General features: G+C 45.0%; 15 non-coding genes across 15 annotated transcripts; 8 read left to right on the plus strand and 7 right to left on the minus strand.

Moving 5' to 3' along the window:
* Positions 1–4,494: 4,494 nt before the first annotated feature.
* On the plus strand, positions 4,495–4,582 carry trnay-gua (transfer RNA tyrosine (anticodon GUA)). Its single transcript is given in 2 exon segments — positions 4,495–4,531; positions 4,547–4,582. It is a non-coding gene; the product is annotated as a tRNA-Tyr (tRNA).
* A 3,772-nt stretch (positions 4,583–8,354) lies between these two features.
* trnal-uag (transfer RNA leucine (anticodon UAG)) lies at positions 8,355–8,436 on the plus strand. Its single transcript has one exon. It is a non-coding gene; the product is annotated as a tRNA-Leu (tRNA).
* Positions 8,437–13,747: 5,311 nt separating this feature from the next.
* trnaw-cca (transfer RNA tryptophan (anticodon CCA)) lies at positions 13,748–13,819 on the plus strand. The gene has a single exon. It is a non-coding gene; the product is annotated as a tRNA-Trp (tRNA).
* Positions 13,820–16,784: 2,965 nt separating this feature from the next.
* On the plus strand, positions 16,785–16,856 carry trnah-gug (transfer RNA histidin (anticodon GUG)). Its single transcript has one exon. It is a non-coding gene; the product is annotated as a tRNA-His (tRNA).
* A 756-nt stretch (positions 16,857–17,612) lies between these two features.
* trnaf-gaa (transfer RNA phenylalanine (anticodon GAA)) lies at positions 17,613–17,685 on the minus strand. Its single transcript has one exon. It is a non-coding gene; the product is annotated as a tRNA-Phe (tRNA).
* Positions 17,686–18,713: 1,028 nt separating this feature from the next.
* Positions 18,714–18,785, plus strand: trnad-guc (transfer RNA aspartic acid (anticodon GUC)). Its single transcript has one exon. It is a non-coding gene; the product is annotated as a tRNA-Asp (tRNA).
* A 621-nt stretch (positions 18,786–19,406) lies between these two features.
* On the minus strand, positions 19,407–19,479 carry trnav-cac (transfer RNA valine (anticodon CAC)). The gene has a single exon. It is a non-coding gene; the product is annotated as a tRNA-Val (tRNA).
* Positions 19,480–20,173: 694 nt separating this feature from the next.
* Positions 20,174–20,245, plus strand: trnah-gug (transfer RNA histidin (anticodon GUG)). Its single transcript has one exon. It is a non-coding gene; the product is annotated as a tRNA-His (tRNA).
* Positions 20,246–20,819: 574 nt separating this feature from the next.
* trnav-aac (transfer RNA valine (anticodon AAC)) lies at positions 20,820–20,892 on the minus strand. Its single transcript has one exon. It is a non-coding gene; the product is annotated as a tRNA-Val (tRNA).
* Positions 20,893–21,001: 109 nt separating this feature from the next.
* Positions 21,002–21,074, minus strand: trnaf-gaa (transfer RNA phenylalanine (anticodon GAA)). Its single transcript has one exon. It is a non-coding gene; the product is annotated as a tRNA-Phe (tRNA).
* Positions 21,075–22,096: 1,022 nt separating this feature from the next.
* On the plus strand, positions 22,097–22,168 carry trnad-guc (transfer RNA aspartic acid (anticodon GUC)). Its single transcript has one exon. It is a non-coding gene; the product is annotated as a tRNA-Asp (tRNA).
* A 621-nt stretch (positions 22,169–22,789) lies between these two features.
* trnav-cac (transfer RNA valine (anticodon CAC)) lies at positions 22,790–22,862 on the minus strand. Its single transcript has one exon. It is a non-coding gene; the product is annotated as a tRNA-Val (tRNA).
* Positions 22,863–23,556: 694 nt separating this feature from the next.
* trnah-gug (transfer RNA histidin (anticodon GUG)) lies at positions 23,557–23,628 on the plus strand. Its single transcript has one exon. It is a non-coding gene; the product is annotated as a tRNA-His (tRNA).
* Positions 23,629–24,202: 574 nt separating this feature from the next.
* On the minus strand, positions 24,203–24,275 carry trnav-aac (transfer RNA valine (anticodon AAC)). Its single transcript has one exon. It is a non-coding gene; the product is annotated as a tRNA-Val (tRNA).
* Positions 24,276–24,384: 109 nt separating this feature from the next.
* trnaf-gaa (transfer RNA phenylalanine (anticodon GAA)) lies at positions 24,385–24,457 on the minus strand. The gene has a single exon. It is a non-coding gene; the product is annotated as a tRNA-Phe (tRNA).
* Between the last annotated feature and the right edge of the window lie 148 nt (positions 24,458–24,605).

Below are 24,605 nucleotides of genomic sequence, written 5' to 3' on the forward strand. Positions count from 1 at the left end.
CGGTGAGGTGCGCTGGCAGCTGTGTGGTGTGACGCAGTGGTGGCCTGGCACGGTGAGGTGCGCCGGCAGCTGTGTGATGCAGTGGTGGCCTGGCACGGTGAGGTGCGCTGGCAGCTGTGTGATGCAGTGGTGGTCGGGTATGTAGAGGTGCACTGGCAGCTGTGTGTTGTGACGCAGTGGTGGCCTGGCACGGTGAGATGCACTGGCAGCTGGGTGATGCAGTGGTGGCCTGGCAAGGTGAGGTGCGCTGGCAGCTGTGTGATGCAGTGGTGGCCTGGCAAGGTGAGGTGCGCTGGCAGCTGTGTGATGCAGTGGTGGCCTGGCACGGTGAGGTGCGCTGGCAGCTGTGTGGTGTGACGCAGTGGTGGCCTGGCACGGTGAGGTGCGCTAGCAGCTGTGTGGTGTGACGCTGTGGTGGCCTGGCACGGTGAGGTGCGCTGGCAGCTGTGTGATGCAGTGGTGGCCTGGCACGGTGAGGTGCGCTGGCAGCTGGGTGATGCAGTGGTGGCCTGGCACGGTGAGGTGCGCTGGCAGCTGTGTGGTGTGACGCAGTGGTGGAAATGTTCACCATGTTTCACCATGCTGAAAATGTTTGTACCAGACTTTTTTGAGGCCTGTTTAATTGTGTCTGAAGTCTGATGTTGTAAATTTTTTTTGTTAAAAAGATCCATGAAAATGTCACTACTAAAGTTAGCTGGTACTGTTGGTATTGTAAGTGGCAAGTAGAGCTCATATTTTAGATTTTGTGTAGTTGCTAGCGTTGAACTGTGTGTTGGATGCACATGAATATATTCATTATATGCCAGCGCACCTCACCGTGTCAGGCCACCACTGCGTCACACCACACAGCTGCCAGCGCACTTCACCGTGCCAGGCCACCACTGCATCACACCACACAGCTGCCAGCGCACCTCACTGTGCCAGGCCACCACTGCATCACACAGCTGCCAGCGCACCTCACCGTGCCATGCCACCAGCTGCGTCAAACCACACAGCTGCCAGCGCAACTCACCGTGCCCGGCCACCACTGCATCACACAGCTGCCAGCGCACCTCACCGTGCCAGGCCACCACAGCGTCACACCACACAGCTGCCAGCGCACCTCACGGTGCCAGGCCACCACTGCACCACACAGCTGCCAGCGCACCTCACCGTGCCAGGCCACCACTGCGTCACAACACACAGCTGCCAGTGCACCTCTACATACCCGACCACCACTGCATCACACATATTTCAGCGCTATATATTTCATGGATATTATGGAATATACTGGTACTGTTGGTATTGTAAGTGGCAAGTAGAGCTCATATTTTAGATTTTGTGTAGTTGCTAGCGTTGAACTGTGTGTTGGATGCACATGAATATATTCATTATATGCCAGCGCACCTCACCATGCCAGGCCACCACTGCATCACACAGCTGCCAGCGCACTTCACCGTGCCAGGCCACAACTGCGCCACACCACACAGCTGTCAGCGCACCTCACCGTGCCAAGCCACCACTGCGTCACATAGCTGCAAGCGCACCTCACCGTGCCAGGCCACCACTGCATCATACAGCTGCCAGGGCACCTCACCGTGTCAGGCCACAACTGCGTCACACATATTTCAGCGCCGTATATTTCATGGATATTATGGAATATAATGGATGGATATCTTAGTTTTCTTTCTAGTTCACAGGTTTGCATGCATAATTTAATTTTGAAAGCCACTGAGACATCAGGTACTACTGTTGTATTTATGAGAAAGAAACAAAACAAAAAACATACTAACAACTGTGCCATCCTACTCCTTAGTTAATACATTTTATTATTCATAAACAGTTAACATTGTTAGCAAAATATTTTGAATTATATTTAACCCTATTTTTTCTTTAGTTTTGTATTTAACTTATTATATGATAGTCAGACTTAATGTATATTTGAACATTGAAAATATATTTTTACAAGATTTTACATTAAGCACTTAAAATTAATATGGTTAATAATAGTAAACTGTAACATGCTGTAACAAGATCGGTTAAACTGCGAAGAAAATGCTTTCAGAGAAAATGTTTCAGGTGTGAAGAACATAGATCTCCAATGCAATTTCAACCAAACCTGTTCCCACACACCCTGCCCCCACTTCCATTAGAATATACACAAACATTTTAGCGTTTCATTCTGAGCAGAAGACCCTCACACCTGAAGAGTGCTGGCTGTGACGAATTAAACCGGTTTTACAGGTTTCAATCACAGACCATGTGACATGGGACTCAGTAAACTAACACACAGCGCCACCAGATTTGATAATACCTAACCAAAATCTGCAATATGGAAACAGAACCTGTGTAATTGTTGATAGATGATGTACTCGTAACATTTTTTGAAGACGAACTACAACATTTAAAAAATGACTTGTATGTACTTGATATCTCTAATCAATCCACGGGTCCCAGCACAAAACGAAACTAAAACGAATACCGTTTCGCGCTTCTTATTAGTTGCTCAAAAGTAATTTGACCGTATGAAATGCATAATATAAACCTAGAAACATATACGTGAGCAGTACTTAAGCACTGTAGTATCGGTGTTAAGACATACCTCTCAAATACTGTAAATCAAGTTAAAAATATCTCAAGACCGATTCTAGTCATAATGAAACCATGTTTCATGTATGTTTTCTTTTTCATCTTGAAATAACTCATTTCTAAATACCTTTTTCACTGTTAACATCTTGCAGCAACTCTGCCACAAAATATACACTCTGACAGTTCATCCTGCTACCAACATTAAATAAAACAAATCTTAAGATTTCTATATTTATGTCTTTATTTAGTGGTTTCATTAGTGACAAAGGCTAAACTTTCTTGGAAAAATGTATTTTATGTGCTGCGGAAAAAAACTGACTTGCTTTAACAAAATATGTTTACAAATCCTTTCACCTGGCATTTTCGTAGTTAGAAATTATGGAACGCTCTGTTAAAAGCAAGGGAGTTTTTATGTCCGTTGCAGTTCTTTTGCAACATTAATATAATTATATCATTATTAATTTCTTGAGATACGCGATTCCATGTTATATTCCCTTTTAATCAAATACTAAAAGTATGCTTGTTGACTCCGGTATCACGTTAGTTAAGGACTTCGAAGCTTACAATGTTTAGGGAGAAATGGAATACTGGTGTGTATTTTTTTCTTTAAAGTGCCGATTTCTGGAACACCCCTCTGAAGTGGTTCCATAAGAAAAGAAAGCGTTGATAAATACAAGTGTCTTTTAATACACTCTTTGCTGTGCTCTTGAGGATCCTTGTGATATTTTAAGCTCTAGTTGAATGATAGGTGTCGCATTTTAAATCATTTTCATAGTTAGAAATTATGAAACGCCCTGTTAAAAGCAAGGAAGTTTTTATGCCCGTTGAAGTAAAACAAAATGCCTGACAAAGTATGGCTTGGACAGATTCCAAGTGCTTGTACAAATGTGCTAAAGAAATTATACTTTGAGTATACAGCTTGTCCAAAGTCATCCATTATTAATACTATTAGTAATATCTTCAGTAAAGGCTTTGATGCATAAATATTTCTGATAAAGGTAGGTTGTGTACTTTTGTCCAACTGAGCAATCTTGCTTTCATAAAATATACCAACATTTTAATGACTGATGATTAACATGCTGTAATACACAGTTCAAAATTAAAGGCTCAAATGCTGTACATGAGAGGTTAAGCTCTCCCTGGCGATTTTACAAGGCGACGCCGGATAGTTAGTCACTTGACACACGTGAACCGCGTGATACCCCGGTGGGCGTGTCGCGGTATGCCGCGAAATACCTCACCCATTTTGAATGGCTGCATCTGTATAATAGACATCTTTCTTTGATGTCTATTATACATCAAAGAAAGATTTTTATAGGTGTAGAAACTAGTAAATAAAGCCAATGATTTGTTTTAGAAATGTATTCTTAAAATATACAATTATTCACACCTTAACAATATGTAGTTCAAATTATACATTATATACAATATTGTATTCAAATGTCTAATCATTATAAAAAACACAACTAGTAAACTTCAGTTCCAAATTCTAGTAACATGGCAATATATATATATATTAATGACAAACACAAACTAATTACATGAACACGCTAATATTTAACTCAAAACCACATTTCGATTCAAATATAAATTTTTAAAATTTACAACTTCTTTATTTCCACGAAAATATTATTAATGTAGCACAAACGCTATGGTGATCCTCCTCTCGAGACTAATGAAATGTTTAATATGATCCCTCGAGAAAAAAAAGGAATCAATTTCCGCCTGGAATGATTGATGCCCCATCAAACATTTTGTAATATCCCTGGAAGTTTATACAGTAGAATCCTGGTTCGTGGCTTAAATTCAAGGTAAATGAGACTAAGGAAACGAGTTGGAAACTTGATGTCGAAGTGGGATTTAAATCACCCATTTCACATTTTACTTCATTGGGCATTATGGGCCAGAGAGCAATGCTACAGCGTCCCTTCGATAGCTCAGTTGGTAGAGCGGAGGACTGTAGTGGAGTCAACAGGGAATCCTTAGGTCACTGGTTCGATTCCGGCTCGAAGGAAGGTGCTTTTCATGTAATTTAATAAAAGAGTTAAAAAAGCGAATCTGTTTTATTCAGACATTGATCAAAAGCTCAATAATCAACTAAGCAAAGGCTCCTGTTCCGAATTCAGCCCACGTCTGATTGTCTTGTTTTGGCCAAGATCTGATCTTTGAATTAAGGGACTACACTGTCTGCTTTGTAATTCAAAAATACATACAAATGTCAAGTTTTTTGTAGATATAAAGGTGTTCTCTGTTTTCAAAGGATAGGTACTTAATTGGCATAATGATTTGGTATTGATTTTGTATCGTTGTATTATAAAGTTTGTGCTTTCTGTGTTTTTATCGTATTGTGAACTTATTTTTTAAACAAATGCTTACAAAGGCAAACACGGCACACACCTGTTTATACCAGCGGTGAATTGTACATTTTTATTAAGTACAAGCTACTGTGCACTTCTGGGAGTATAACAGGTTCGATATAAAGTGGCAAAAATATTAAAGGGGAAAATACCCCAGACTGCGTGTAAAGCCCTCGTTGTGACTGTTTTAGATTAAAATGGCGTACTGTGCACGAATTGTTGCAGAAACACAATCTGATATTTTGATAGTTATTATTTTAATAATTTGATCAAATTGAGGCCCAGGATCCAAATCTTCAGTTCTGATTTTTTTAAGTGATATCTTTCCTTCCTGTCGAGGAAGTCACACGATGTGAGCAATTGTTTTTTTTACGTTGCGATCCAAAGAGCCTCAGACTCACTGTAACCAAACCAGGATGGATTCTGCTGGGAGCCGGACTGAGCTCATTCTCACTCCCTGTGCTGAAAACAGAATAAGCTCTTCCCCGAACATCGTCTACAGCTGCTGGATTGTGCTCTGCATCTTACTGCTCCGGCAGTTACTTTGACGAAAGACAAATCACTTGTGCGCTTTTAACCTTCTCGCAGCTACGGGCGAGACTGACGCTCACGATATGAAGGCACCCGCTGGTATACCTTCTCTAACTTTCAGTCGCGACAGACTTCGCTTTTTAAAAAAAAAAAGTAGATATAGCCCTGAAAAAAGCATTAGCTTTATCAGTTTTATATTAAACTATTTTGAATCAAAGTTTGATATTTTGTTTTATTTTTTATTGCATTTTACATAATAATAATAATCATTATTGCTTACACTTATATAGCGCTGTTCTGGATACTCCACTCAATGCGCTTTACAGGTAATGGGGACTCCCCGCCACCACCACCATTCTCCTGAATGATCACAGAGAGTCAGGACCTTGGTTTTACGTCTCAGCCGAAGGACGGCACCTGTTTACAGTTTAGCGTCCCCGTCATTGTACTGGGGTATCAGGACCCGCATGGACCGCAGGGTATGCGCCCAGCGACAGAAACCAGACGTGTGTCGGGCTCGGCTGCGAGCAGGACAATGACGTCACGGGGACAAAGTAGAGAAAATCAAAACAGTTCTATAAAAGACCTGTGTCAGCTGTTGGTTTGCAGTCTGGACTCTAAATCCTCCGATCCGATTTTAAATCTCTCTAATACCTGAGCTGCGGCTTCTTCCGAGTATTTATTCGTATACTTATTATGTGTAAGTGTATAGATGAAACCTTTCATAGTGTACGCTTACGGCCGACAGGCACTAAGAGCCGGTGTACCAGAGCAGGTGACGTCACTGCCCTTCCCTGTGATAGCAGGACCACAGCCCGTGGGTTGTGGGGAGATCTCTCTTCAGCTCACCGGGCTGGGTTGCTGCAGAGAGACATGGGAGTCCCGGGTTCGAGCCCCCGACGGTGGGGGGCCGACCTAATGCGCCCTTGTTGCGTTACAATATATTGTTCAGTTTAAATCAAAATGCTTTACTAATACAAGAGAGAAGTATAGTATGAAGGATGTGACAAATGTATGATTTCACGGAACAAAACGGTTTTTATTTGCATTCGAAATGAAGCAGAATTTTAGCGCAACACACAAGCCCTTTGTCTTTTTTAGTGATTTTTAAACAGACGTAGAAAACGCGTTTTTTTAACACTATAATAGCAGGGTCAGTGGCGTAATGAATAACGTGTTAGGCCTCGTGTCAGAAAATTATAGGTTCGACTGCCATCTGGCTTGTTGAGTTTATACCACTTACATTCTTTTATATAAATGAACTGCACCTGAAAGCTATAGAAAACACTTTGGGTAAGTTGTCTGCAGCCTCCAACTTACCCAAAACACTGTACTGTCTGGAGATCAGCTCCAGCTCTGAACTCAATTGCAATGAAAAACCATGCGTAACAAAACTGGAGAACAGCTGAACTTGTGCTCAGTTCGGTGATGAGGGTTCAGAACTGTCGTTGTTGTAATTAGCACGAACTGCACAGGCTCTGAATCAGACCATGTCAATTAGTCTGATCAGTGTAGGACACGTTAATGTAGAATTATTAATAGGTTTATTAGTTAGTTAGTTCAGGTTTACCCACCTGAACTAATGTAGAATTATTACTTGGTCTGTCTCTTGTTTGTATATAAATGAATGTCTCTGACAACTTAATGTTAGTTTTACGATGTAGGTCAGGCGTTGACATATGCACGAGTATACGAAATGTCTCACTCCTGATTCAACTCATGTTCTATAGGAGATTGGCGATTCCTCCTGTTTCTCATACAACCATATCAGAACAGAAGCCCGTGTCACCCAGCTGTGATTCAAGATCGACTCGCATCTTTATCCCTTTTTTGTTCATGATCATTATTTTCTTTAGTTATGATCAATATTGAACTTTTTTTAAATGAAATGACAATAATCAAACATGCAGGCAGATTTTTGAAAAGTATTCGGAATTGACAGGGTGCCCCTTTGGAACAGTCGTCAGAAAATGTGAGAAAATGAAAGTTATGTAAGCTCTCACACAAAGCATTGAAGATTGGAATCTGAGCGTAAAAAAGCTACCTGTCTCCCAATGATAGGCAGGGATACACACCATGACTCGAATAGACTCAGCGAACTTTAACACCTATGATATTACGAGTGCTTTGCACGTGTCGAATTTCAAGAAGGAACTACTACAACAGTTTGGACATAATTCAATACCACCGGCAAAGTCCAATGCCGGCAACTTCTGAGAAAATAATGTTCACTCATGGAATTTGGTCTCATGGAATTTGGCTGGCGGGAAAATTCATTTATACTCCTTTTGCACCCTCAGCTGAAACATGTTAAAATAACAACGCAGATTTGTTGGAGAACCTGACAAGAATTATTGGGTTAGTACTGTATGTATTCTTGTATATTTACTTTAATTTTAATATAAATGTAAACATGCATGCTTTATAAGCTATTGTAATTTTAAAATATGTTAGCTGAGGATGCGAGGGGGGCTATTATACCTTGTGAAACACGCAAGGAACCGTAAAAAAGGCTGATATTTGAATAAAATTGGCGATCACAAGAAAACCACAATTTATGTGGTATTATCATCAATATCCTTCAAAATCGACGTTCAAATGAAGGATTTGAAGAAACTATGAAAAAAGCAATAGTAGTAGGAGAGGATTTTGATTTTTGCTCTTCAAGTCAGTAGATCGATGTAGAGTTGCGCCCCTACAAACAGCACAAAGGATGAAACCCACCTCCTTCGTTATTGCTATGTTTGTGCCGGTGAAAGTAGCGTTTGTGCTATAGAAAGCATCTCGGAAGGTGAAGGTGCAGTCACTTCCACATGTCATGATATCATTAGATCCGACGACAAGAGCTGAAGCCCCCCAGTCCAAGCCAGCAATGTGAGGAAGATGGACATGGAGGAAGGTAGCGTGGCCGAGCGGTCTAAGGCGCTGGATTTAGGCTCCAGTCTCTCTGGGGGCGTGGGTTCGAATCCCACCGCTGCCAAATGTTAGTGTTTTAAGACCTGCAATACGATCAGTAAAAGTGCTTTTTGTTAGGCTGCAGGAGGTGTTAAGAGATAGACTTTCTAAAAGACCGGCTTAACATCAAGGCAGAAAAAATATTTTGTTTTCTCAACAGAAATTCTCTTTGGTACGTTCAGCTTTATGTAGGGAACTACATCTGCCAAGATCACTTTTGAGGCAGTGCACATGATAGTGTACCGGCAAGTACAGTACATTCAATATTGGCTGTGGTGGTGAGCTGCTTTTGTCTGTGAAACTTTTAATTCTTCACGCCGAATTGTTGGCAGGGGTAAAGCTTATTAAATCTTTGAACATAGCGCTCCATCAGAAGTACTTTGTTCGTGATCAAAAGAGATCAGAGGATTAACTTCATGAATTCACATAGCATACCTTACAGGAAAGATTTAAAAGGGGAATTGATTGTGCTTCCTGATGTTGTTCCTGTGGTTTCTTTGGATACAGAGGTGAATGTTCTTTGACGTTCTGCTAGAGTATCCACTGGGTGAGCTTTCTCAATTAGCTCGGATAGGTCATCAGTGCTCCGTCTCCGGAAAATAATCAGCACTGTCGATCACGAGTTTACAGATTTCTCCAAATAACAACTATACATTTTAACCCAGCGGTTAGCATTCCTTCAATCCAATAGTTTTACTCTGGGTAAAAAGCAGCGCAATCTACAGAGAGATGATATTCAAATATTTTAACGTTCTTATTGGATTACCTGTATGGAGATATCGCTCAGAATTCCTAATATGATTTTGAGTTCAGTTTTGCTTTACTACTTTCAGAGTCTTTTATTGACCTTGCTGAAGCAGAGAAGTGACATAATCACAAATGCGACCTACCTGTGCTGCTGTTTCTGGTTAATAATTATTATCGCGAGGAAAAAAAAACAGCTCCTTGCATTAAGAGCAAGAGCAACCAACGCGCTCTCTTGTTGATTTGGGTTTTTTCCGTGGTGCTCTTCCTCAGATGCAAAGTTATTTGGCGAGCAAGGACCTCTGAGAAGGAGCCTGAATCCGTCAAGAACTCTGAAATTCTAATATCGCACTACCGTCTTGTGTACAGAGATCTGCTTCTTCCTTTTTGAGTGTTTTGGTGTTTAAGAGCACACTTCCTACCTCGAATGTTAGTTTCAGGAGATGTGTTACCAGATCACAGATCATCTTGAAAAGATTTGGGATGCACTGGCTCAGTTATTTGAAGGAACCTATACCACCAACGCACTTCTGAGAAGCACCTGCACATTTTCGCAATCCTCTCTCTCACCTACAAAGTTATGAAGACACAGACGACCAACAAAAACTAATTTGATTCACTCAATTATTTGTCCATCTCTAAAGCCTGTGTGTATTGACTAGGCAATTCAAAAGCACATATTAAATAAGATCCTTCTTGTTACCATTCACGTGGTTGGAGCGTTGTTTCGCCCTTTAACATTCTTCTACAATATTTACAAAAGGGCTTTATCACTGGAGTTGTGTGCATCAGTCCATGAACATCAACTGTACTGCTGTTTTTCTATGCGTAATTTAATTGCAAGCACTTAAAAGATGCAAAAAGGTTTCAAAGAAAACATAATTGAAAGACAGTCGAGTAAGGAGGTAGAAAAACGCACTCCCCCATTGAAGAATCAACCACCGTCGCCCATGTGACTGTATATAAAAATAAATTATTCATTTCAATTATTCATGAAGGGTGGATTGTGGTCAGTAAACATATGCACATCTTTAAGTCAGTTCCACCATCTGTGCCATAGGGGATGTAGCTCAGTGGTAGAGTGCATGCTTTTCATGTATGAAGTCCTGAGTTCAATCTCTGGCGTCTCCAGATGTCTTATATTATTGTGCTCACATCGCAATCTTCTGTTGAGTAAGAACTCTTTGCTCGTGTTCATAGAGAGCCAGGTTTACACAATTAAATTCAGTCACACACGAAGTGCTACAGTCTTGCTCTGCTGTTTTAAATGTACCTCCAAAGCATTTCGTTGTGTTAACTACCAAATGATTTGAACTAATTTTACGTCATATTCAGGAAATCCAGAGAAGGTCATCAGACTTTTAGTGGCTGTTGAAGAAAACACCTGTTGAATCTCACCAGGGATTTCTTGAGAGATCATTCAGCGAGCAAGTCCTCCCTCTGGACTCCAAATATTTTGGGTTAAACTGTTATTCACATACTCTAACGAAGAGAAACGTTAGTGTCTTCCGGTGTGTGAGCCCATTTCTAAAAAAAAAAAGTTATATAAATTGAATTGTTCTACTTTTTAGGCTTGCATAGTCTTATTAATATTTCAGTTAAATCTTTTTTTCTGTAGTAACATCAGTTGATATTAATATTAGTCCTGATTTATAATTTTTTTGTCATGGTTGATCTTAAATAATTTTGTATTTAGTTTCAGTTTTGAAAAATCATGCAGAGAAGCTACCAAAACTGGTAATGTTCATATAATGTGTAATGCAATAGCAGCATTTTGGGTTGAAAACAAAAAGTATATCTTGGTATGAATCCTAACACTTCATAGACAGCGTTCTAGGACTTCTCACTTCAGATAAAGTTGTCAATACATCATAGATTTCTACTCAATCAATATCAGCAGTGTTATCGCTACCGAACGCTAAATATAGATCCTGGCAATACTTCGTGAGATCTTCGTAAGAAAATCCAAAATACTACGGAAGGAATCAAATTTATATGTTTCTTTGGATCGAGAAGATGATCATTATGAGACTCAAAACATGCCTGTCTTTTCTTTTTTCGAGGACAAATGGATTATTGAGGTGTAAAGATGGGTTCAAAACCAAAATCACCTGCTATCACTGCTGTTTCTTCAAATCCTTCAACTGATCATCGATATCGAGGAATAATATATAGTTTCTTCAAATCCTTCAACTGATCATCGACATAGAGAAATAATATTATACAATTGTGGTTTTCTGTTAATTGCCAATTTGACTAATTACATCTTCGTTTACAGATGTCTTGCATGTATCACAAGGTATAATAGTCGTCGTGCGTCCTCAGTTAAAATGTACGACAAAAGTACAACATTTATGGTTACATCCATATTAAAATGAAGGTAAATATACCAAGATATTAAAATACAATTGTACAGTCCTAACTTAATAATGCCTGTGAAGTTTTCCAACAAATCCGAACTGTAATTTTGAAATATTATAGCTGAGAATGTAAAGAGAGTACAAAGATCAAATTCAATGAGTGAAAATGCACCAGTAGTTCTCTAAGCTGAGTTTCTTCCCTGAACATGACTTGCTTGCGAAGCACCAAGCAGCCTTGAACGGATCGCGGAAATCAAATATACAGTACAGATGGATTCAGAGTGTGCTTTCCAACTTTTGTGCAACATTTTCCTTTGATAGGGTGGAGTTGTCTTCACAATCTGGGTTAAATAAAAAGGATTGACGTCAGTGTTAAACAGCTTTCCTTCTTGGAGAACAATGGTACAAACTCAGATGCATTTTATCAAGTCGAGGTCATTCTCTTCGATAAATTCATTCAGAAGCTGAAATATGTGCTCTCCTGTAGTTCCTGTTGGTAGCGGTTTACAGAACAGAAAGTCTTCATGAGACATACCCTCAAACTCGAATCTAACGTAAACGAGCAAATTGGCCAAATCGACTACAGACTCATCTAATTGCAGTGAAAAACATCTGCTCATCTTAACGCGCTCTATCAGTGTACTTTTGATATAATCCTTCATTTCAATAATTCTATAAATGACTGTGTCTTTCAGGGGGAGGGGGGCAGCAGGTCGAGCTGTTTAGCAGCTTTTTTTCCACACATAATACGTGTCAGCTCTTTTGCCAACTGTAAATAAGGTTCTTCAAAAATAGTGTAGCTTACCTGCTTTAGCAATCCGCAAGCTTTTTCCGCGTTTCCGTTTTTATTTCCGTATTTATTTAAAGTTTTTATTTCATGCGCATGGGAGCGAAACACAGAGACACTCGGTGTATTTTTCTCAAATTCGAACAGTTCTTAAATATTTTTCTATCACGCTTTCGTGTGCTCACAAGATTGCCTGCGTTCGTAGCACGTATTTCTATGCATTCCTGTGTTTACAATGTTGGCATTGTTCCAAAATCACGCTAATTCTCCTTTCTCCCTATTTGCTGGAGATACAATAGCTTTTTTTAAATACAATTGGTCACTTGCATCCGTAGCACGCATTCCTATAGAGTGGTATAGAATTACAGAGTATCTCTTGTGTCCACTGAAGTATTAGCACGCACTGTATCGTAGTATGTAGCCTGCGTATTCGACAAGTATTAAAATACAAAATCTGAAAACCCGTCCCGATTTTTCAGTGCACACTACACAGTTCCAGGGTCATTTGGCATACCACCTGGTGGCACTCCACGTACCACTGCCGGTACGCGTACCACAGTTTGAGAACTACTGATCTACAGTATCTATAAATCTCTTACACGTCATTTACAATGGCTTTTCAACTAATAGCCCGTGCAGGGATCAAACCCTAACTGTTGGTACAGTACGAGTTGCGTAAGGCTCTGTAACGCGCAGATGAGAAACTAACCTCTGCTTCTTCATTATATACACAGTGAGCTATATATGCGAGCTTACTGCCTCCTACGGGCTCTGTATTTGATTGCGGTACAAGACCGGCCGTGGAGATAAAGTGAGACGGGTGTGTACATTAAAAGGCTCATAGTGTCCCTGGGAGGGCTCAAACCACCACCCTTTTGGTTAACAACCGAACCACAAAGACTCATGTACAGCTTAACACTTCTCGGTCTCAGTGAAAGTGATACACTCCGTAAAATTTCCAGAGATTCATTTATTTTTAAAGGAAAATCACCAACAGCGGCCGAGATCTACTGGAGTTTTTTCATTCTATACTGCGATTTCTGAAGGGTACTCTGTGAAAATACGAGTTTTGACGAGAAGGGATGGACATATAAGGTCAAAAGGCTTGAGGAATTGAACCTTAAGGTGAAGACTGCGGGTTCAGTAGCAGCAGAACCTGATCAGTATCAGTTGACTCCGATATACTTTGAAAATGAACTTGGGGATTTAGAGTCAGACGTGCTACCGTTGCACCATGGGGTACTTAATTAAAAAAAAATAGAAAAAAAATCAGTGTTCCTGGATCTGTAATTGAGAACAACACCTGCACAAGAGCTGCGCAGGAAGAATAAAATGTGGTCTGTGAAGAAGAGACTCTCTTCGGAGAGCTGCGCTCTTCACAGGAGATTTTTTTTTTGTGAAGCTGATTTGTCTCCTTTGGGAAATTCAACAGCTCTGACAACCGTGACTTCGTGGCGCAACGGTAGCGCGCCTGACTCCAGATCAGAAGGCTGCGTGTTCAAATCATGTCGAGGTCAGCTGTTACTTTTTCAGGTTCTGCTGGTCCTGAACACGGAATTCACCCCCTGCAGTTGAGTTCTATCTGTACACCACATAGATAATCAAAACAAAATAGAGCAGTACAGGACACGCAGTGTGGGGCTCACACAGGCTTACAGTCTCCAGCATTGGAGTGGAGGGGAAAAAAGAACTTTGTTTTTTTTTTTAAGAGAAAAGGCACAGTTCACATCTGCTTAACATCACGTCCAACTTTAGAGACAGCTACATCAGATAATGGAATCCCGGAAGTTTCAGATAACTTTTTTTAATACAGGTTCAAGCAAACCTGAAAGTTAATGAGTTTCCGGACACTTTTGTTTTATTAAAAAGTGTCTGAAGCCTGAAAATGTAATTTGAAAACAAAACCCGCTATTGGACATTAGCAGGTGCTTTTTGTAACGATTTGCTATTTCATGCTGGAAAACAAAGGAAACAGACCCAACGTTTGCTTTCAGGTGCGGTTCATTACATAATATACATCTATTACTGAGGAGCTTGAATAAAATTTACACGAACCAGGTATAGGTCGAACCTACAATCTTATGATCCGGAATCAGACGCGTTGTTTATTAAACCGCTGGCATTTCACATGACCTGAATTCCCCCAAAGTGTGCTCAGCGCCGCTACTAGTCATGCACCGCTCCGTCTAAAATTTCAAAGTGAGAAACATGTGTTTTCTGATTTTTTATGAGTTTTAAAATATAATCTCTTTAAATCAGACAAGGGGTTTATGTTTCGCACTGAAATTCCGATTGACTGAGAATTCAAAGAAAGACTGTTTTCTTCCACAACACCGTATAATTATCACATCCACCAGACTCTCCAACCTCTCCAGATCTTGCTGGTCGAGCAATTGCTCCGATAAATTAGGTCACGTATCATGTTAAATCATTTCTTCTCAACACAACATTTCCTGGTGCACGTTTTCTCTATGAAAAAAAGATATTTTTCCGTTGCACGATTTCTCGTTTTTTATCAAAGCGTACAGAAATAAAAAAGAAGAAGAAATAGTGTCGCAAAAGAACTCTGTCGCCCTTGGGAGATGTCAAACGCATTGGACATGAAAATGGCAGATAAAAGCCAGTTCTCTTCGTTTCTCAGTGTCGGGGCTGCTATGTAAAAGAGGCAATTTGCTCTGAGCGCAGGTTCAGCGCTTACTGAACGCAGATGTCTCAGAGCGGTGTGTCCAAGCGGCTGTAAAAGGTGATGGGTACCCTGTCACTGTAGCCTAGTTGGTTAAAGCGCTTCTCTATTAAACAAAAGAACCGAGATTCAAATCCCAGCCGTGTCTTTCTTCCTATCTTGTAGTACAGAACGTATCATTTCGGGCAATCACAAAGGGCTTGATTTCGTTAAATGCATGTGTTCATTTCCTTTCTGGAAAACTTGTTTTTGATGAAATTCACACAGCTTGCGAAAAATGAAATTCAATTCTTGGTTATCAGTGCAGAAGAAATATTACAGGCTGGCAAAATAAACGGGAAGAGATTTTTTTTTAACCGAAAACTTGTGATTCGAGAAATGACCTTACCAGTCGGTTAGCGCGTTCGGCTGTTAACCGAAAGGTTGGTGGTTCGAGTCCACCCAGGGACGGGGTTCTTTTGCAATATAAACATTGTCTTCAGTCGATTGGATTTCTCAGCGAAACCTTAACCATTTTAATATTTGCAGGAAATGCAAGTGTTTAACACGTGTCAGGGTCACCGGGAAATGTCCAATAATGCCCAACATTGCAACTCCCCAGAAAACCATATTCACTCAAAAAAAATTATCGTCGAATCTTCATTTATACTCCAGTTATCCAGAATCCTCTGCTGAAATATTTTAAAAATACAATGCAGGTTTGTTTGAGAACTTGACAAGCATTCTTACAATAGCACTGTGCAGTTGGATTTTGATATTTTGACATATTTACCTTAATTTTAAACATAAATACTATACAGTCTATTGTAATTTTAAAATATGTTAGCTGAGGATGCAAAGGGGTGAAAGGGAAAGGTCAGAGGGTATAGTAAAAACAAGGTTAGGATTGGTGGAGGTGGTAGGGGTGTTGATGGTTTTTCTCTTGTCATGGAAATATAACTATTAATTTTAAAGGATCACTTACTGACGTCAGACAGCTGCCAATTCTCCAGACGCGTCTCTGGAAGGATAAACAGTTTATCCTCCGAGGTTCGTCCAATTTGCTAAAATTGTCCGGGTCCGGATGGAGTTTCAGCAGCCGTTCGCGCTCAGGTTTGTGATCCCGGACGAGCCCCCAAATTGTCATGGAAATATAACTATCAAGGAAGCCACAAGAGAGAGTTCTCACCTGAGTAAGGTCTTTATTTCAATATTGCAATATTGGGAGCCCTGCAAAGTGCAACCAGAGACTCAATTTGTTACAAGCAGTACAGGGTTTTTATAAGACGTTGCGCTGTAAAAAAGTTCAGCACTTGGTCCCTTCTAAAACTTCCCCTTTCTCTAAGAGAAAACAGATTACATCATAGAGCGAGAGAAGAAAAACTAGATTTGTTATTCAAAGCTTATCAGTTACTTTCAGCTAATTCTAATGACCCAGACAGCATATATTGTTTTGGTACATTGTCTTCTAAACTAACCTAAACAGTGTACTTTGTTGACGAACTGTTTTCTAAAATTCTGCACGCACTGTAGCACAGCAGTTACATCCTTGAAATATATTATCTAAAAGCACCAATATATTTTTTCAAAGCTCTCTACATTTTTAAGAATCAATTTACTTATTAGATTTCCACTTCACCGGCATCATGCAAGCAAACTACATAAATATGAGAAAACACGCAAGAGAGTTGTCACTCAAAGTGTCGAAGGGTCGATGTATACTGGGGCTCAGTTGAAATGCAACGTCAGGACTTTTCCGAATTATGTCACACGAAGAGAGCACAGCCCTTTCCGCCCTGCCGCGTGTGTCTCGGTAACTCGCTGTGATCGTATAGTGGTCAGTACTTTGCGTTGTGGCCGCAACAACCCCGGTTCGAATCCGGGTCACGGCAGAATAGGGGCGTCTGCTTTTACTACTCGCACGAATGAAGGCAAAAAAAAGCCAATCGACGTGAACGAACGGCGCTTTACAGAGGAGTACTGCCTGACTGGATCGTTGATGAACGACAGAGGCCACTCCGACCTCTTCTCGGTTTTCTTCAATGACTTACTAAGGATCTTCTTCACATTCGCCCATGCAGGGGAAGCCAGTTACACCAAAGCAAACGCAGGAAAGTGCATTTCAAGCAGAGACCAGGAGGGACTTGTTTACACCGAGAGTGGGCGGGGAATGGAACAATGCGCCCAGCCCTGTTGCTGGAGCCGATTCTTGATGAGCTCTTGGGCTCACTAAGAGGCCCCCGCTGGATGCTAATCTTTCTGTTGTTCTTGCAGGTCCTGCGCTGCTTTTGAGCCGACAGAGCTCGTCCTGGTCTGTCGGCACAGCCCTATTGCAAATGATCGGCTCCGCGTACAGAAGGAACGTGCGTTTGGTACAAGAGTGCACGAAGGCACCGGAAATACATTGGGAACAAATGACCGGTCGCTCAAGACCTCTGTGAAGTACAGGAGCGTGCAAAACGAGGCTGTTTCCGCCCGGTCTCGAACCGGGGACCTTTCACGTGTTAGGCGAACGTGATAGCCGCTACACTACGGAAACCAGCAGGAACCACTGCTGGTTTCTCGCTTGCGTTTCGGGCTGAGAAAGGGACGCGTCACTTTAGGCAGGTGGCGCTGGAGAGAGGAACAAAGGGCGCGATGAAACAAAATGCCGAAACCCGGGATCGAACCAGGGACCTTTAGATCTTCAGTCTAACGCTCTCCCAACTGAGCTATTTCGGCGGTGTCCAGCGCCCACAGCCACCTGCTCCAGCCTTCCTGTGTTGTGGCATGAGCGCACCAAGAGTAGCGGGAGAGTGTTGCAGGAACGTCACTCAGAAGGAAAGCCACCCAGCTGCGCCCTCTGAGCTCTGTCCAGCGCATCTTCCTCGCATGGACTCCTGCCTGCGACGGGCAGGAAACAATTAGCAAGAACAGAACGACACCCCATGGGTGTCTCATGACCGCACCTTAGGTTGTGACACGTGCAGGTGTGAGAGGTTGCCGGGCTACTTTGGAGCAGAGCTTGGGCGGAGGGGGGGCGGGAAAGCAGACAAAGAGGTGACACCTCAAGGTCTGCACGATCACAGCTCTCCGCCGCCCCAGGCTTCCGCTCGATAAGCTGCTGGACACACCCGCCCCTCCTCACACAGACCGTGGAAAAGCCCCCGAGTGGGAGGGCTCTCTCTTCCTCCCAGGAGCTCTTGGACACGACGCCCAGACAGGGCGCGGGGAGCCGCCGCCTGCAAACACGGCTCCAGGCAGGACTCCACTCCGCAGGAGCCGCAGAGCAGAGGAGATGAGGGCAGCTTAGCTCCTGTGCAGAGACCTGAGCTGTTGTTGCTGTGGATGCTGTCTTTTCTGCACTCGGGGTAGGAGTGAATGTTGAGTTGCCCTTAGAAATGAAGCAGAGCACTTCAACGGCACGGGTGTGTGTGTGTGTGTGTGCGCCCTGGTGATTCTGGGAGACAGATCGAACCTGGGCTAAAAGAGAGGGGGCTTAGCCCTCTTCCATTTGCTAGTTCAAAGTTGTACAACCCCTTTGTATCTGCTAGGCGGCGCAGTCGTCGTGCACAAAGAACACTTTGAAAAGCGTCAAAGGCAAGTCATTCCGAGTTGGTCGTTTGTGTTTTCCGTTCAGACGCGAAATGCTGACATGATCTCTCGGCTCCTCGGTTGTCATTTCTGCTCCGTAAAGGGATCACAGCACGCGTCGGCTTCCAGCATGCTGGGTCGGGACACGATGCCGGGGGTTGGAGAGAGCGATGTCTTCCTCGTTAGTATAGTGGCAAGTATCCCCGCCTGTCACGCGGGAGACCGGGGTTCGATTCCCCGACGGGGAGTAGCTTTTCTTTCACCTCCTTAGAGAAATGACTGCCTTTCACTTCTCTGTTTTCTTTCACAGCGTCGTGCACCTTTTCATTGCTCTCGCTTTCAGAGCCTCCGCACGGCAGTCGACTCGACATCAGGAAGCACATTGAAGTGAAAGCAGGAAGCGCTGCGACATGCACTGTGCAGATCCCGCCACACTAAGAGGTGAGTGGGTCTGTTCGATGCACAAAGAACGCTTTGAGAAGCGTCAAAGGCAAGTCATTCCGAGTTGGTCGTTTGTGTTTTCCGTTCAGACGCGAAATGCTGAAATGATCTCTCGGCTCCTCGGTTGTCATTTCTGCTCCGTAAAGGAATCACAGCACGCGTCGGCTTCCAGCACGGTGGGTCGGGACACGATGCCGGGGGTCGGAGAGAGCGATGTCTTCCTCGTTAGTATAGGACCTGTCACCTGTCCCCACCTGTCACGCGGGAGACTGGGGTGCATCAGGACGCGCCTTGAAGTGAAAGCAGGATGCGCTGTGACATGCACTGTGCAGATCCCGCCACACTAAGAGGTGGGTCCAGTGGGTCTGTTCGATCACAGCGCTAGGCGAATCCCCAATCCCCTTTTGTGCCTGGCGACAAAAGATGTCTGTTTCCGCCCGGTTTCGAACCGGGGACCTTTCGCGTGTGAGGCGAACGTGATAACCACTACACTACGGAAACGATGGTAAAACGTGCCCAGCGGCCCAGCGCTGAGCTTCGCCAATGCGATTTAGCTGCTTCCAGTGCCTTTATTGGAGTGCGCTGATGGACCGTGCTCTCTCTCCAGAGACCAGCACGCCTGTCATGGACGGAGCAGGAAAGGCGGCGCCACATTCTACAGCCCTCTCCACGCAATCGACGAAATCGGGCTACTGAAGTGGAGAAAATCGCCTCTCCAGAAAGTGCAAATATCATCTTGGAGACTATAAATCCTATTGCCGAAGGTCAGCCCTGTCTACCAGAGTAACCCTCCCACAGCGATGATCAGCTCGTCTCACACGCGAGAAGTTTCGGTTGGAAACAAGCGCCCCCTCTTCTCGCACGTTTTGCACGTTCGAGTAGTTTTAATGCGGCTCTTTCGTACACGGTGCTGATCTTTTGGAAAGCAGGAGGCAAAACCGAGTCGAACCGCCTGGGTGAAAACCAGGAACCCTAACCGCTAGACTATATGGCAGCGAACAACCATGCTGTTCCCGGCATCATGCAAGCAAACTACATAAATATGAGAAAACACGCAAGAGAGTTGTCACTCAGAGTGTCGAAGGGTCGATGTATACTGGGGCTCAGTTGAAATGCAACGTCAGGACTTTTCCGAATTATGTCACACGAAGAGAGCACAGCCCTTTCCGCCCTGCCGCGTGTGTCTCGGTAACTCGCTGTGATCGTATAGTGGTCAGTACTTTGCGTTGTGGCCGCAACAACCCCGGTTCGAATCCGGGTCACGGCAGAATAGGGGCGTCTGCTTTTACTACTCGCACGAATGAAGGCAAAAAAAAGCCAATCGACGTGAACGAACGGCGCTTTACAGAGGAGTACTGCCTGACTGGATCGTTGATGAACGACAGAGGCCACTCCGACCTCTTCTCGGTTTTCTTCAATGACTTACTAAGGATCTTCTTCACATTCGCCCATGCAGGGGAAGCCAGTTACACCAAAGCAAACGCAGGAAAGTGCATTTCAAGCAGAGACCAGGAGGGACTTGTTTACACCGAGAGTGGGCGGAGAATGGAACAATGCGCCCAGCCCTGTTGCTGGAGCCGATTCTTGATGAGCTCTTGGGCTCACTAAGAGGCCCCCGCTGGATGCTAATCTTTCTGTTGTTCTTGCAGGTCCTGCGCTGCTTTTGAGCCGACAGAGCTCGACCTGGTCTGTCGGCACAGCCCAATTGCAAATGATCGGCTCCGCGTACAGAAGGAACGTGCGTTTGGTACAAGAGTGCACGAAGGCACCGGAAATACATTGGGAACAAATGACCGGTCGCTCAAGACCTCTGTGAAGTACAGGAGCGTGCAAAACGAGGCTGTTTCCGCCCGGTCTCGAACCGGGGACCTTTCGCGTGTTAGGCGAACGTGATAGCCGCTACACTACGGAAACCTGTAGGGACTGCTGCTGGTGTCTCGCTTGCGTTTCGGGCTGAGAAAGGGACGCGTCACTTTAGGCAGGTGGCGCTGGAGAGAGGAACAAAGGTCGCGATGAAACGAAATGCCGAAACCCGGGATCGAACCAGGGACCTTTAGATCTTCAGTCTAACGCTCTCCCAACTGAGCTATTTCGGCAGTGCGCAAAGCCCACAGCCACCTGCTCCAGCCTTCCTGTGTTGTGGCATGAGCGCACCAAGAGTAGCGGGAGAGTGTTGCAGGAACGTCACTCAGAAGGAAAGCCACCCAGCTGCGCCCTCTGAGCTCTGTCCAGCGCATCTTCCTCGCATGGACTCCTGCCTGCGACGGGCAGGAAACAATTAGCAAGAACAGAACGACACCCCATGGGTGTCTCATGACCGCACCTTAGGTTGTGACACGTGCAGGTGTGAGGGGTTGCCGGGCTACTTTGGAGCAGAGCTTGGGCGGAGGGGGGGCGGGAAAGCAGACAAAGAGGTGACACCTCAAGGTCTGCACGATCACAGCTCTCCGCCGCCCCAGGCTTCCGCTCGATAAGCTACTGGACACACCCGCCCCTCCTCACACAGACCGTGGAAAAGCCCCCGAGTGGGAGGGCTCTCTCTTCCTCCCAGGAGCTCTTGGACACGACGCCCAGACAGGGCGCGGGGAGCCGCCGCCTGCAAACACGGCTCCAGGCAGGACTCCACTCCGCAGGAGCCGCAGAGCAGAGGAGATGAGGGCAGCTTAGCTCCTGTGCAGAGACCTGAGCTGTTGTTGCTGTGGATGCTGTCTTTTCTGCACTCGGGGTAGGAGTGAATGTTGAGTTGCCCTTAGAAATGAAGCAGAGCACTTCAACGGCACGGGTGTGTGTGTGTGCGCCCTGGTGATTCTGGGAGACAGATCGAACCTGGGCTAAAAGAGAGGGGGCTTAGCCCTCTTCCATTTGCTAGTTCAAAGTTGTACAACCCCTTTGTATCTGCTAGGCGGCGCAGTCGTCGTGCACAAAGAACACTTTGAAAAGCGTCAAAGGCAAGTCATTCCGAGTTGGTCGTTTGTGTTTTCCGTTCAGACGCGAAATGCTGACATGATCTCTCGGCTCCTCGGTTGTCATTTCTGCTCCGTAAAGGGATCACAGCACGCGTCGGCTTCCAGCATGCTGGGTCGGGACACGATGCCGGGGGTTGGAGAGAGCGATGTCTTCCTCGTTAGTATAGTGGCAAGTATCCCCGCCTGTCACGCGGGAGACCGGGGTTCGATTCCCCGACGGGGAGTAGCTTTTCTTTCACCTCCTTAGAGAAATGACTGCCTTTCACTTCTCTGTTTTCTTTCACAGCGTCGTGCACCTTTTCATTGCTCTCGCTTTCAGAGCCTCCGCACGGCAGTCGACTCGACATCAGGAAGCACATTGAAGTGAAAGCAGGAAGCGCTGCGACATGCACTGTGCAGATCCCGCCACACTAAGAGGTGAGTGGGTCTGTTCGATGCACAAAGAACGCTTTGAGAAGCGTCAAAGGCAAGTCATTCCGAGTTGGTCGTTTGTGTTTTCCGTTCAGGCGCGAAATGCTGAAATGATCTCTCGGCTCCTCGGTTGTCATTTCTGCTCCGTAAAGGAATCACAGCACGCGTCGGCTTCCAGCACGGTGGGTCGGGACACGATGCCGGGGGTCGGAGAGAGCGATGTCTTCCTCGTTAGTATAGGACCTGTCACCTGTCCCCACCTGTCACGCGGGAGACTGGGGTGCATCAGGACGCGCCTTGAAGTGAAAGCAGGATGCGCTGTGACATGCACTGTGCAGATCCCGCCACACTTAGAGGTGGGTCCAGTGGGTCTGTTCGATCACAGCGCTAGGCGAATCCCCAATCCCCTTTTGTGCCTGGCGACAAAAGATGTCGGTTTCCGCCCGGTTTCGAACCGGGGACCTTTCGCGTGTGAGGCGAACGTGATAACCACTACACTACGGAAACGGTGGTAAGACGTGCCCAGCGGCCCAGCGCTGAGCTTCGCCAATGCGATTTAGCTGCTTCCAGTGCCTTTATTGGAGTGCGCTGATGGACCGTGCTCTCTCTCCAGAGACCAGCACGCCTGTCATGGACGGAGCAGGAAAGGCGGCGCCACATTCTACAGCCCTCTCCACGCAATCGACGAAATCGGGCTACTGAAGTGGAGAAAATCGCCTCTCCAGAAAGTGCAAATATCATCTTGGAGACTATAAATCCTATTGCCGAAGGTCAGCCCTGTCTACCAGAGTAACCCTCCCACAGCGATGATCAGCTCGTCTCACACGCGAGAAGTTTCGGTTGGAAACAAGCGCCCCCTCTTCTCGCACGTTTTGCACGTTCGAGTAGTTTTAATGCGGCTCTTTCGTACACGGTGCTGATCTTTTGGAAAGCAGGAGGCAAAACCGAGTCGAACCGCCTGGGTGAAAACCAGGAACCCTAACCGCTAGACTATATGGCAGCGAACAACCATGCTGTTCCCGGCATCATGCAAGCAAACTACATAAATATGAGAAAACACGCAAGAGAGTTGTCACTCAGAGTGTCGAAGGGTCGATGTATACTGGGGCTCAGTTGAAATGCAACGTCAGGACTTTTCCGAATTATGTCACACGAAGAGAGCACAGCCCTTTCCGCCCTGCCGCGTGTGTCTCGGTAACTCGCTGTGATCGTATAGTGGTCAGTACTTTGCGTTGTGGCCGCAACAACCCCGGTTCGAATCCGGGTCACGGCAGAATAGGGGCGTCTGCTTTTACTACTCGCACGAATGAAGGCAAAAAAAAGCCAATCGATGTGAACGAACGGCGCTTTACAGAGGAGTACTGCCTGACTGGATCGTTGATGAACGACAGAGGCCACTCCGACCTCTTCTCGGTTTTCTTCAATGACTTACTAAGGATCTTCTTCACATTCGCCCATGCAGGGGAAGCCAGTTACACCAAAGCAAACGCAGGAAAGTGCATTTCAAGCAGAGACCAGGAGGGACTTGTTTACACCGAGAGTGGGCGGAGAATGGAACAATGCGCCCAGCCCTGTTGCTGGAGCCGATTCTTGATGAGCTCTTGGGCTCACTAAGAGGCCCCCGCTGGATGCTAATCTTTCTGTTGTTCTTGCAGGTCCTGCGCTGCTTTTGAGCCGACAGAGCTCGACCTGGTCTGTCGGCACAGCCCAATTGCAAATGATCGGCTCCGCGTACAGAAGGAACGTGCGTTTGGTACAAGAGTGCACGAAGGCACCGGAAATACATTGGGAACAAATGACCGGTCGCTCAAGACCTCTGTGAAGTACAGGAGCGTGCAAAACGAGGCTGTTTCCGCCCGGTCTCGAACCGGGGACCTTTCGCGTGTTAGGCGAACGTGATAGCCGCTACACTACGGAAACCTGTAGGCACTGCTGCTGGTGTCTCGCTTGCGTTTCGGGCTGAGAAAGGGACGCGTCACTTTAGGCAAGTGGCGCTGGAGAGAGGAACAAAGGTCGCGATGAAACGAAATGCCGAAACCCGGGATCGAACCAGGGACCTTTAGATCTTCAGTCTAACGCTCTCCCAACTGAGCTATTTCGGCAGTGCGCAAAGCCCGCAGCCACCTGCTCCAGCCTTCCTGTGTTGTGGCATGAGCGCACCAAGAGTAGCGGGAGAGTGTTGCAGGAACGTCACTCAGAAGGAAAGCCACCCAGCTGCGCCCTCTGAGCTCTGTCCAGCGCATCTTCCTC

This window comes from Lepisosteus platostomus, chromosome 5 (assembly GCF_059453375.1).
Source record: "Lepisosteus platostomus isolate fLepPlt1 chromosome 5, fLepPlt1.hap1, whole genome shotgun sequence".
Lineage (NCBI taxonomy): Eukaryota > Metazoa > Chordata > Actinopteri > Semionotiformes > Lepisosteidae > Lepisosteus > Lepisosteus platostomus.